This window comes from Salvelinus namaycush, chromosome 5 (genome assembly GCF_016432855.1).
Source record: "Salvelinus namaycush isolate Seneca chromosome 5, SaNama_1.0, whole genome shotgun sequence".
Taxonomy (NCBI): Eukaryota; Metazoa; Chordata; class Actinopteri; order Salmoniformes; family Salmonidae; genus Salvelinus; species Salvelinus namaycush.
Window position 1 is genome coordinate 55,690,802 of NC_052311.1, and position 13,036 is coordinate 55,703,837.

The 13,036-nt window shown below is 44.5% G+C and overlaps 1 non-coding gene across 1 annotated transcript; it reads left to right on the plus strand.

The window, feature by feature from the left end:
• The first annotated feature begins 584 nt into the window (after positions 1 to 584).
• On the plus strand, positions 585 to 661 carry trnas-uga. The gene has a single exon. It is a non-coding gene; the product is annotated as a tRNA-Ser (tRNA).
• Positions 662 to 13,036: the final 12,375 nt, after the last annotated feature.

Below are 13,036 nucleotides of genomic sequence, written 5' to 3' on the forward strand. Positions count from 1 at the left end.
ATCAGCATGGCGGAGGTGTTGTTGCCTACCTTCACCACTTGGGGTTGGCCCGTCAGGAAGTCAAGGACCAAGTTGCACGAGGAAATGTTCAGACCCAAACCCAGACCCTGAGCTGTGTGATGAGTTTGGAGGGCACTATGGTGTTGAAGGTTGGGCTATAGTCAATGAATAGCATTCTTACATAGGTGTTTCTCTTATCCAGGTGGGAAAGGGCAGTGTGCAGTGCAATGGTGATTTCATCATCTGTGGATCTGTTGAAGCGGTATGCCAATTGTAGTGGGTCTAGGTTGTAAGGTGGAGGTGATATGGTCCTGAACTAGCCTCTCAAAACAATTCATAATGAGAGCTATGGGGCGATAGTCATTTAGTTCAGCTACCTCCACTTTCTTGGGTACAGGAACCATGATGGACATCATTTTTTTTATGTAAGCTTTATTTAACTAGGCAAGTCAGTTTCTTTCTGCCTATAGGTGGGGAGCAGTAGAATGGAGGTATGATCTGATTTGCCGAAGGGAGGGCGGGGGAGGGCTTTGTGGCAGTCCCAGAAGGGAGAGTAGCAATGATCAAGAGTTTGTGATGCGCGTGGTCCCGTGTGGCTCAGTTGGTAGAGCATGGCGCTTGAAACGCCAGGGTTGTGGGTTCAATTCCCACGGGGGGACCAGGGTTCAATTCCCACGGGGGGACCAGGATGAATATGTATGAACTTTCCAATTTGTAAGTCGCTCTGGATAAGAGCGTCTGCTAAATGACTTAAAAAAATGTAAACAGGAGATGTGTTGATTGAATTTCGGTAGTGTTTTCTTCAGATTTCCTTTATTAAAGTCCCCAGCTCCAATAAATGCGGCCTCAGGATATGCGGTTTGCAGTTTGCACATAGTCCAGTGTAGTTTCTTGAGAGCCATCGCGGTGTCGGCTTGGGGGGGGGGATATACACGACAGTGACAATGAACGAAGAAAATTATCTCGGGAGGTAATGTGGTTGGCATTTGATGGTGAGGTATTCCAGATCAGGAGAATAAAAGGACTTGAGTTCCTGTACGTTACCACAATCACACCATGAGTTGTTAATCATGAAACAAACCCCTCTGCCCCTCTGTCCGCGCAATAGATGGAGAACCTTGTTGCCTGAATGGACGGGGACAATATATCCAGAGAGAGCCATGATTCCGTTAAACAGAATATGTTATAGTCCATTGTCATGTCCTGACCATAGAGAGTCCTTATTTTCTATGGTGGAGTAGATCAGGGCGTGACTGGGGGGTTAGTCTAGTTTATATTTTCTATGTGGGGTTCTAGTTTTGTTTTCTATGTTGGTGCTTAGTATGATTCCCAATTAGAGGCAGCTGGCTATCGTTGTCTCTAATTGGGGATCATATTTAAGTAACATTTTTCCACCTGTGTTTTGTGGGATATTGTTTATGTGTAGTTGCATGTTAGCACTCCATTGTCGTTACGTTTCGTTTAGTCTTTATTGTTTTGTTGTGTGGTTCACTTATTTCTAATAAAAGATGTGGGACCCAGATCACGCTGCACGTTGGTCCGAGTACGCTTCCAACGATCGTGACATCCATGATGTCTCTCTGGAAGGATATTCTCACCCTGAGCTCATCTACTTTATTGTCCAAGGACTCAACATTAGCGAGTAATATACTCGGAAGCGGTGGATGGTATGCACGCCATCATTTCTTCTTCCTCTTCTCTGTTGTCAGCGGTTTGTTGCAGCCCCGGGATGAATAGAGCTCAAAACAAAGGATCCAGGTCAGGGAAGTCAAATTTCTTCTTGAGTTTTCTGGTGAGTGACTGCCAATCTAATGGCAAAAAGTTATTTTGGCTGTGGGTAATAATACAAGAAACGTTCTGAGCAAATTACATAAGAAATAAAACAACTAAAAAAGGTAATGCTGCAAAGTTGGCAAGGAGCTAGAAATAGGGTGACTGTGTCTGTCATTACCATCTTGTCATTAGCCTCTGTCATTACGTCTTGTCATTACCCTCTGTCATTACCGTCTTGTCATTACCCTCTGTCATTACCATCTGTCATTACCCTCTGTCATTACCCTCTGTCATTACCCTCTGTCATTGCCATCTTGTCATTACCCTCTGTCATTACCATCTGTCATTACCCTCTCTCGTTACCATCTTGTCATTACCATCTTGTCTTTACCCTCTGTCAGTGAGGTAGTGACCGCATTGTCTGTCTGTCCTATTTTCCTGCCTGTCTATCCGCCTGCCTGCCTGTTCATCTGTCTGCCTGTCTCAGCCTGGGCAATGTGACCAACGGGCAGAACAACCAAGCAGGCCGAGACAGGGCAAGGGAGCTGCCGTCTCTTCTCCAGTCTCTCTTCACATCTCTCTTTCCGCGTCGCTGCTGTTTTACGCCACATAGTTGGAGCCTGGAGCAGGAGGCTTATAGCTGCCAGACCCAGTCAGGGGCCATTGGACGCTCAGTTTGTTTTGCCATGAGTCATCTTTAAACATCGCTCAGGTGCTCGCCGTTCCCCTCCTCCCGTGCTTTACCCACGCGTCACTGTATGGGCTCTCTGCCAATGATGTCATGCGTCTAGGCCTTGTATGCTGAAAAAGCCCCCCCCCTCCCCCAAAAAACATTTGGTCAAAATAAATTAAATATTACTTTTTCAATATGACTTTTTGTTGGTTACTTCTATGGTAACCAACAAGGGGTTTATGACAAGGTCAGTACACATTCACACACCTAACTGTGATACTATCTGAAGCCTTGGTGGCTATACAGTACAGCTACTGTACATATTGTTCTATTGTTGTGTTAAACATGGTGGCCAGGCTTCATTACTGTATGTGTCTTCATCAGGCAGTTTAATGTTCAAATGTTACTGCCAGATACACAGATTCACTCTTACAGTGTCATCTGAGAGTGAGGTGGCCCTGACTGTGACCTCAATTGACCTCTCTGGTACAGGAGAATCTTTAGCATTTCACCTGATATCAGCCCTGTGTCAAATCCATATTTCAAATATTTGAAATACTTAATGTGCACTTGATTTAGTATACAGATGTCATACTTTTAGAATTATTCCATTGGCTTCATTGTGACTCACTCTGTAAATCAAGGTCACTTAAATTATTTCACACATTTGAAATATGTATTTGACCCAGTTCTGCATGATATTGTCACGGCTGTTGAAGGAAGAGGCCTAAGGTGCAGCGTGGTGAGCGTACATTTTCCTTTTATTAATAAAAATGACGCCGAACAAAACAATAAACACTATAAAAACAAACCGTGAAGTTAAAGGCTATGTGCCCTAAACAAAGTCAACTTCCCACCAACTTCCCACCAAAGGGCTACCTAAGTATGGTACCTAAGTAACGATAGACAGCTGCCTCTGATTGAGAACCACAAAGAAATAGAAAGCATAGAAATAAAGAAACTAGAATGCCCACCCTAGTCACACCCTGGCCTAACCAAAATAGAGAATAAAAGCCTCTCTATGGCCAGGGCGTGACACATATCAACAAAAACGATTTAGTGTGTTGTTCTTTTGGCATAGTTTTAGAGCTTCTAAGATTCTAAAACTAGTTCTAAAGCTCCATGGTTCTATTTCTTCTACTCATTAATCATATCTGGGAACCTTAGTCAGAGTTATGTGTTCTGTCTGTGTTCTGTGGCATGTTAATGAAGTGGGAGAACTATGAGAACATACTACAACTCTCTAGAACCCTTGAGAACTCTCTACATATCCGGACCTCTGGAGTGTCGGTCGGTCAGTTCATGGTCACCGCTGGTTCTACCTTGCCTCAGGACTCTTCTAGGCACTAGGCTAGCTAAGGTTTGGTGTGCTGTTAAAGAAATCCCAGATAGAGCCACCCTCTCTGTTCTTCCCTTAAAAATAGCCTTTAAACAAAAGGTCCTCTTGCCCGGCCAACATCAACATCCAATAAAGCCCAAGAATAAACATGGAGCAGGCTCCGTGGCAGAGTAGATTTCATCCCCTGGGAGCCACAGCCAAGTCTCCTCCATCTGCTCAAACACAAACCTGCTGCCTGGGTTGCATGGGCTTCACAGTGAACTAATCCAGTCTTAAATAAATGGTACCTGGACCTGAGTGTGTGTTTTAATATGAGCTCCAGATTGGTGGAATTCTGTCTGGTCATGTCCAGGGTGAGGGTTGTACCTTTCTAGTTATTGTCTGGTCATGTCCAGGGTTAGTGTTGTACCTTCCTAGTTATTGTCTGGGGTTGTATCTTTCTAGTTATTGTCTGGTCATGTCCAGGGTGAGGGTTGTACCTTCCTAGTTATTGTCTGGTCATGTCCAGGGTTAGTGTTGTACCTTCCTAGTTATTGTCTGGGGTTGTACCTTTCTAGTTATTGTCTGGTCATGTCCAGGGTGAGGGTTGTACCTTTCTAGTTATTGTCTGGTCATGTCCAGGGTGAGGGTTGTATCTTTCTAGTTATTGTCTGGTCATGTCCAGGGTGAGGGTTGTACCTTTCTAGTTATTGTCTGGTCATGTCCAGGGTGAGGGTTGTACCTTTCTAGTTATTGTCTGGGGTTGTCCAGGGTGAGGGTTGTACCTTTCTAGTTATTGTCTGGTCATGTCCAGGGTGAGGGTTGTACCTTTCTAGTTATTGTCTGGTCATGTCCAGGGTGAGGGTTGTACCTTTCTAGTTGTTGTCTGGTCAGGGTTAGTGTTGTACCTTTCTAGTTATTGTCTGGTCATGTCCAGGGTGAGGGTTGCACCTTTCTAGTTATTGTCTGGTCATGTCCAGGGTGAGGGTTGTACCTTTCTAGTTATTGTCTGGTCATGTCCAGGGTTAGTGTTGTACCTTTCTAGTTATTGTCTGGTCATGTCCAGGGTGAGGGTTGTACCTTTCTAGTTATTGTCTGGTCATGTCCAGGGTGAGGGTTGTACCTTTCTAGTTATTGTCTGGTCATGTCCAGGGTGAGGGTTGTACCTTTCTAGTTGTTGTCTGGGGTTGTCCAGGGTGAGGGTTGTACCTTTCTAGTTATTGTCTGGTCATGTCCAGGGTGAGGGTTGTACCTTTCTAGTTATTGTCTGGTCATGTCCAGGGTGAGGGTTGTACCTTTCTAGTTATTGTCTGGTCATGTCCAGGGTGAGGGTTGCACCTTTCTAGTGATTGTCTGGTCATGTCCAGGGTTAGTGTTATACCTTTCTAGTTATTGTCTGGTCATGTCCAGGGTGAGGGTTGTACCTTTCTAGTTATTGTCTGGTCATGTCCAGGGTTAGTGTTGTACCTTTCTAGTTATTGTCTGGTCATGTCCAGGGTGAGGGTTGTACCTTTCTAGTTAATGTCTGGTCATGTCCAGGGTGAGGGTTGTACCTTTCTAGTTATTGTCTAATCAGGGTTAGGGTTGTACCTTTCTAGTTATTGTCTAATCAGGGTTAGGGTTGTACCTTTCTAGTTATTGTCTGGTCATGTCCAGGGTGAGGGTTGTACCTTTCTAGTTATTGATTAATCAGGGTTAGGGTTGTACCTTTCTAGTTATTGTCTGGTCATGTCCAGGGTGAGGGTTGTACCTTTCTAGTTATTGTCTGGTCATGTCCAGGGTGAGGGTTGTACCTTTCTAGTTATTGTCTGGTCATGTCCAGGGTGAGGGTTGTACCTTTCTAGTTATTGATTAATCAGGGTTAGGGTTGTACCTTTCTAGTTATTGTCTGGTTATGTCCAGGGTGAGGGTTGTACCTTTCTAGTTATTGTCTGGTCATGTCCAGGGTGAGGGTTGTACCTTTCTAGTTATTGTCTGGTCATGTCCAGGGTGAGGGTTGTACCTTTCTAGTTATTGTCTAATCAGGGTTAGGGTTGTACCTTTCTAGTTATTGTCTGGGGTTGTACCTTTCTAGTTATTGTCTGGGGTTGTACCTTTCTAGTTATTGTCTGGGGTTGTACCTTTCTAGTTATTGTCTGGTCATGTCCAGGGTGAGGGTTATACCTTTCTAGTTATTGTCTGGTCATGTCCAGGGTGAGGGTTGCACCTTTCTAGTTATTGTCTGGTCATGTCCAGGGTGAGGGTTGTACCTTTCTAGTTATTGTCTGGTCATGTCCAGGGTGAGGGTTGTACCTTTCTAGTTATTGTCTGGTCATGTCCAGGGTGAGGGTTGTACCTTTCTAGTTATTGTCTGGTCATGTCCAGGGTTAGGGTTGTACCTTTCTAGTTATTGTCTGGTCATGTCCAGGGTGAGGGTTGTACCTTTCTAGTTATTGTCTAATCAGGGTTAGGGTTGTACCGTTCTAGTTATTGTCTGGTCATGTCCAGGGTGAGGGTTGTACCTTTCTAGTTATTGTCTGGTCATGTCCAGGGTGAGGGTTGTACCTTTCTAGTTATTGGCTGGTCATGTCCAGGGTGAGGGTTGTACCTTTTTAGTTATTGTCTAATCAGGGTTAGTGTTGTACCTTTCTAGTTATTGTCTGGTCATGTCCAGGGTTAGGGTTGTACCTTTCTAGTTATTGTCTGGTCATGTCCAGGGTGAGGGTTGTACCTTTCTAGTTATTGTCTAATCAGGGTTAGGGTTGTACCTTTCTAGTTATTGTCTGGTCATGTCCAGGGTTAGGGTTGTAACTTTCTAGTTATTGTCTGGGGTTGTCCAGGGTGAGGGTTGTACCTTTCTAGTTATTGTCTGGTCATGTCCAGGGTTAGGGTTGTACCTTTCTAGTTATTGTCTGGGGTTGTACCTTTCTAGTTATTGTCTGGTCATGTCCAGGGTGAGGGTTGTACCTTTCTAGTTATTGTCTGGTCATGTCCAGGGTGAGGGTTGTACCTATCTAGTTATTGTCTGGTCATGTCCAGGGTTAGGGTTGTACCTTTCTAGTTATTGTCTGGTCATGTCCAGGGTGAGGGTTGTACCTTTCTAGTTATTGTCTGGTCATGTCCAGGGTTAGGGTTGTACCTTTCTAGTTATTGTCTGGTCATGTCCAGGGTTAGGGTTGTACCTTTCTAGTTATTGTCTGGTCATGTCCAGGGTTAGGGTTGCACCTTTTTAGTTATTGTCTAATCAGGGTTAGGGTTGTACCTTTCTAGTTATTGTCTGCTCATGTCCAGGGTGAGGGTTGTACCTTTCTAGTTATTGTCTGGTCATGTCCAGGGTTAGGGTTGTAACTTTCTAGTTATTGTCTGGGGTTGTCCAGGGTGAGGGTTGTACCTTTCTAGTTATTGTCTGGTCATGTCCAGGGTTAGGGTTGTACCTTTCTAGTTATTGTCTGGGGTTGTACCTTTCTAGTTATTGTCTGGTCATGTCCAGGGTGAGGGTTGTACCTTTCTAGTTATTGTCTGGTCATGTCCAGGGTTAGTGTTGTACCTTTCTAGTTATTGTCTAATCAGGAATAGGGTTGTACCTTTCTAGTTATTGTCTAATCAGGGTTAGGGTTGTACCTTTCTAGTTATTGTCTGGTCATGTCCAGGGTTAGGGTTGTACCTTTCTAGTTATTGTCTGGGGTTGTCCAGGGTGAGGGTTGTACCTTTCTAGTTATTGTCTGGGGTTGTACCTTTCTAGTTATTGTCTGGTCATGTCCAGGGTTAGGGTTGTACCTTTCAAGTTATTGTCTGGTCATGTCCAGGGTGAGGGTTGTACCTTTCTAGTTATTGTCTGGGGTTGTCCAGGGTGAGGGTTGTACCTTTCTAGTTATTGTCTGGTCATGTCCAGGGTGAGGGTTGTACCTTTCTAGTTATTGTCTGGTCATGTCCAGGGTGAGGGTTGTACCTTTCTAGTTATTGTCTGGTCATGTCCAGGGTTAGGGTTGTACCTTTCTAGTTATTGTCTGGTCATGTCCAGGGTGAGGGTTGTACCTTTCTAGTTATTGTCTGGTCATGTCCAGGGTGAGGGTTGTACCTTTCTAGTTATTGTCTGGTCATGTCCAGGGTGAGGGTTGTACCTTTCTAGTTATTGTCTGGTCATGTCCAGGGTGAGGGTTGTACCTTTCTAGTTATTGTCTGGTTATGTCCAGGGTGAGGGCTGTACCTTTCTAGTTATTGTCTGGGGTTGTACCTTTCTAGTTATTGTCTGGTCATGTCCAGGGTTAGGGTTGTACCTTACTAGTTATTGTCTGGGGTTGTCCAGGGTGAGGGTTGTACCTTTCTAGTTATTGTCTGGTCATGTCCAGGGTTAGGGTTGTACCTTTCTAGTTATTGTCTGGTCATGTCCAGGGTTAGTGTTGTACCTTTCTAGTTATTGTCTAATCAGGGTTAGGGTTGTACCTTTCTAGTTATTGTCTAATCAGGGTTAGGGTTGTACCTTTCTAGTTATTGTCTGGTCATGTCCAGGGTGAGGGTTGTACCTTTCTAGTTATTGTCTGGGGTTGTCCAGGGTGAGGGTTGTACCTTTCTAGTTATTGTCTGGTCATGTCCAGGGTGAGGGTTGTACCTTTCTAGTTATTGTCTGGTCATGTCCAGGGTGAGGGTTGTACCTTTCTAGTTGTTGTCTGGTCAGGGTTAGTGTTGTACCTTTCTAGTTATTGTCTGGTCATGTCCAGGGTGAGGGTTGCACCTTTCTAGTTATTGTCTGGTCATGTCCAGGGTGAGGGTTGTACCTTTCTAGTTATTGTCTGGTCATGTCCAGGGTTAGTGTTGTACCTTTCTAGTTATTGTCTGGTCATGTCCAGGGTGAGGGTTGTACCTTTCTAGTTATTGTCTGGTCATGTCCAGGGTGAGGGTTGTACCTTTCTAGTTATTGTCTGGTCATGTCCAGGGTGAGGGTTGTACCTTTCTAGTTGTTGTCTGGGGTTGTCCAGGGTGAGGGTTGTACCTTTCTAGTTATTGTCTGGTCATGTCCAGGGTTAGTGTTGTACCTTTCTAGTTATTGTCTGGTCATGTCCAGGGTTAGGGTTGTACCTTTCTAGTTATTGTCTGGTCATGTCCAGGGTGAGGATTGTACCTTTCTAGTTATTGTCTGGTCATGTCCAGGGTGAGGGTTGTACCTTTCTAGTTATTGTCTGGTCATGTCCAGGGTGAGGGTTGTACCTTTCTAGTTATTGTCTGGTCATGTCCAGGGTGAGGGTTGCACCTTTCTAGTGATTGTCTGGTCATGTCCAGGGTTAGTGTTGTACCTTTCTAGTTATTGTCTGGTCATGTCCAGGGTGAGGGTTGTACCTTTCTAGTTATTGTCTGGTCATGTCCAGGGTGAGGGTTGTACCTTTCTAGTTATTGTCTGGTCATGTCCAGGGTGAGGGTTGTACCTTTCTAGTTATTGTCTGGTCATGTCCAGGGTTAGTGTTGTACCTTTCTAGTTATTGTCTGGTCATGTCCAGGGTGAGGGTTGTACCTTTCTAGTTATTGTCTGGTCATGTCCAGGGTGAGGGTTGTGCCTTTCTAGTTATTGTCTAATCAGGGTTAGGGTTGTACCTTTCTAGTTATTGTCTAATCAGGGTTAGGGTTGTACCTTTCTAGTTATTGTCTGGTCATGTCCAGGGTGAGGGTTGTACCTTTCTAGTTATTGATTAATCAGGGTTAGGGTTGTACCTTTCTAGTTATTGTCTGGTCATGTCCAGGGTGAGGGTTGTACCTTTCTAGTTATTGTCTGGTCATGTCCAGGGTGAGGGTTGTACCTTTCTAGTTATTGTCTGGTCATGTCCAGGGTGAGGGTTGTACCTTTCTAGTTATTGTCTAATCAGGGTTAGGGTTGTACCTTTCTAGTTATTGTCTGGTCATGTCCAGGGTGAGGGTTGCACCTTTCTAGTTATTGTCTGGTCATGTCCAGGGTTAGGGTTGTACCTTTCTAGTTATTGTCTGGTCATGTCCAGGGTGAGGGTTGTACCTTTCTAGTTATTGTCTGGTCATGTCCAGGGTGAGGGTTGTACCTTTCTAGTTATTGTCTGGTCATGTCCAGGGTGAGGGTTGTACCTTTCTAGTTATTGTCTGGTCATGTCCAGGGTTAGTGTTGTACCTTTCTAGTTATTGTCTGGTCATGTCCAGGGTGAGGGTTGTACCTTTCTAGTTATTGTCTGGTCATGTCCAGGGTGAGGGTTGTACCTTTCTAGTTATTGTCTGGTCATGTCCAGGGTTAGGGTTGTACCTTTCTAGTTATTGTCTGGTCATGTCCAGGGTGAGGGTTGTACCTTTCTAGTTATTGTCTGGTCATGTCCAGGGTGAGGGTTGTACCTTTCTAGTTATTGTCTGGTCATGTCCAGGGTTAGGGTTGTACCTTTCTAGTTATTGTCTGGGGTTGTCCAGGGTTAGTGTTGTACCTTTCTAGTTATTGTCTGGTCATGTCCAGGGTTAGGCTTGTACCTTTCTAGTTATTGTCTGGGGTTGTACCTTTCTAGTTATTGTCTGGGGTTGTCCAGGGTTAGGGTTGTACCTTTCTAGTTATTGTCTGGTCATGTCCAGGGTGAGGGTTGTACCTTTCTAGTTATTGTCTGGTCATGTCCAGGGTGAGGGTTGCACCTTTCTAGTTATTGTCTGGTCATGTCCAGGGTGAGGGTTGTACCTTTCTAGTTATTGTCTGGTCATGTCCAGGGTTAGGGTTGTACCTTTCTAGTTATTGTCTGGTCATGTCCAGGGTTAGGGTTGTACCTTTCTAGTTATTGTCTGGTCATGTCCAGGGTTAGGGTTGTACCTTTCTAGTTATTGTCTGGTCATGTCCAGGGTGAGGGTTGTACCTTTCTAGTTATTGTCTGGTCATGTCCAGGGTGAGGGTTGTACCTTTCTAGTTATTGTCTGGTCATGTCCAGGGTTAGGGTTGTACCTTTCTAGTTATTGTCTAATCAGGGTTAGGGTTGTACCTTTCTAGTTATTGTCTAATCAGGGTTAGGGTTGTACCTTTCTATTTATTATTTTTTTTGTGTCACTAAAACACAGTTTTAGTTTGCGGTCTGAGTATGCGATTGTATTCGTAGCATGTGTTACAAATCTCACCACACTCATTTACAGTTAGGGAGAGACAGATAGTGGGAGGTTTTAAAACGTCACTCTTACGATCTCACTTTCATAATGTCTTTGACTTTATAACAAGATCGTACCAAGGAGAATCTTCATTTTGGAACAGGTTTAGCCAAGTGGATGCACAACAGATGTTTTCTGTCATCACAAATAGAGGAAAATGGTTCCAAGGTAAATATACAAGGTTCATAAAGTAAAGTATCATTTGAAGAGGAAAACATGAGAGGTCCATCTAATAACATATTCAACTCCAGCTACCAGCTGCCAACTGGAACAACAGCACCGTCTAAAACAATTTCATGTGTGTCCTGGAAAAATGTGATAACCTTGAGTTTGGGTTTACTCTGTACTAAACTCATTTCAGTCTCACAGGATACAGGATACAGCATGAGATTTTTTTTACAGTCCTTTGTTTTCCAAGCTTTTTATGGGTGAGTGCTGGGTGTTTGTGTTCAAGAAGCAGTTAGTCTGAAGGCAGGCATCCATGAACATGACGATTTGCCACTAACTGACCCTGTTGTATATTATAATGACCCACTGCTGTAAGTGCCACCGCAGCTGCTGAGGTGTATAACAGGTCAGCTGCGTGTGTATGTGTGTGTGTGTGTGTCTCTCTCTCTCTGTGTATGTATATATCTGTATGTGTGTGTGTCTCTCTCTGTGTGTGTGTGTGTGTGTGTGTGTGTATATATCTGTATATGTGTGTGTCTCTCTCTCTCTCTGTGTATGTGTATATCTGTATGTGTGTGTGTCTCTGTGTGTGTGTGTGTGTGTGTGTGTATGTGTGTGTGTGTGTGTGTGTGTGTGTGTGTGTGTGTGTGTGTGTGTGTGTGTGTGTGTGTGTGTGTGTGTGTGTGTGTGTGTGTGTGTGTGTGTGTGTGTGTGTGTGTGTGTGTGTGTGTGTGTGTGTGTGTGTGTATATCTGTATGTGTGTGTGTGCGTGCATATGTGTGCATCAGTGTGCATGTGTTGGTGTGCGCATGCGTGCCTGCGTTAGTGTGTGCACACGTGTGTCTGAGTGTGTGTGTGTGTGTGTGTGTGTGTGTGTGAGTCTGCTATTGACCTGTCACTCTTTGCCAGCACACATATGTTTGGCTGCTGCCCTCTGAGACAACGTCTGGAATCTGGTAAGATAAACATAAAGGACAGTGCTACATGCTCAACAACAACTGTCTTCTGTGGATCTCACAGATAGTATAGGGGAAGGGTATGGGACACAAGTGAGAACTCTACTGTAATTGTTCACTATTGATTCCCGTTTCCCATCTCTCCGTGTTAGACACTGAAAAACCACTACACTAAATCCTTTGTTATTGCCTACATGGACACCAACCATGTGGGATGTGAGTCAGTGTATTCCCTAGAATGTTCTAAATAACAGCATTATTCCATTCACAGTGTTATAGTTGGTGCCCTCACTGGGGAGCCCTACACACCGCCAGTGGATCTGATTTTGCGTCCCAAATGGCAACCTATTCCCTTTACAGTGCACTACTTTTGACCAGAGCCCTATGGTCAAAAGCAGTGCACTATAGAGGGAACAAGGTGCTATTTGGGATGCCTCGTAACTAACGGGAGATGACATCACAAAGAAGGAGAATTTGATTATACTGTATATGGAAGCAGGCAGTGCAGACCTGTGAGCGCAGCGCTGCTGGCCATCTGGACAGAGAGAGGCAGAGGCAGTAGGAAAAAAAGGGTCAATTAAATAACATGAATGTGTGTGCGTGCATACATATGTGTGTTTATGTGTGTGTATGTGCGTGTGTGTGTGTGTACAGCTAGCCCAGCGCGCCCTGATAAGAAGTTAACCTGATGAGGGCCCTGCACGAGGCCAGAGAGGCTGGTTGATAGATGGGCTGGGTGGAGGTATTTCCACAGATGGAAAAGGAGTGTGTGTGTGTGTGTTTGTGTGTGTGTGTGTGTGTCTGTGTGTGTCTGTGTGTGCGTGCGTGTGCATGCGTATACGTGTTTGTGTGTGTGTGTAAGAGAAAAGAGAAAATAAGAGAGTGGAGGAGAGAGAGAGAATGTGGAGGGTGAAGAGAGGAGAAAGAGAGAGATAGAGTCTAGATTGATCTGACCACAGAAAACAAAAACAGGATGCTCTAGAGGTACTATGGGTCACTCAGTGTCTTGTCATTGTTTTTTTGTGTCTCCCCTTCCACTATAAC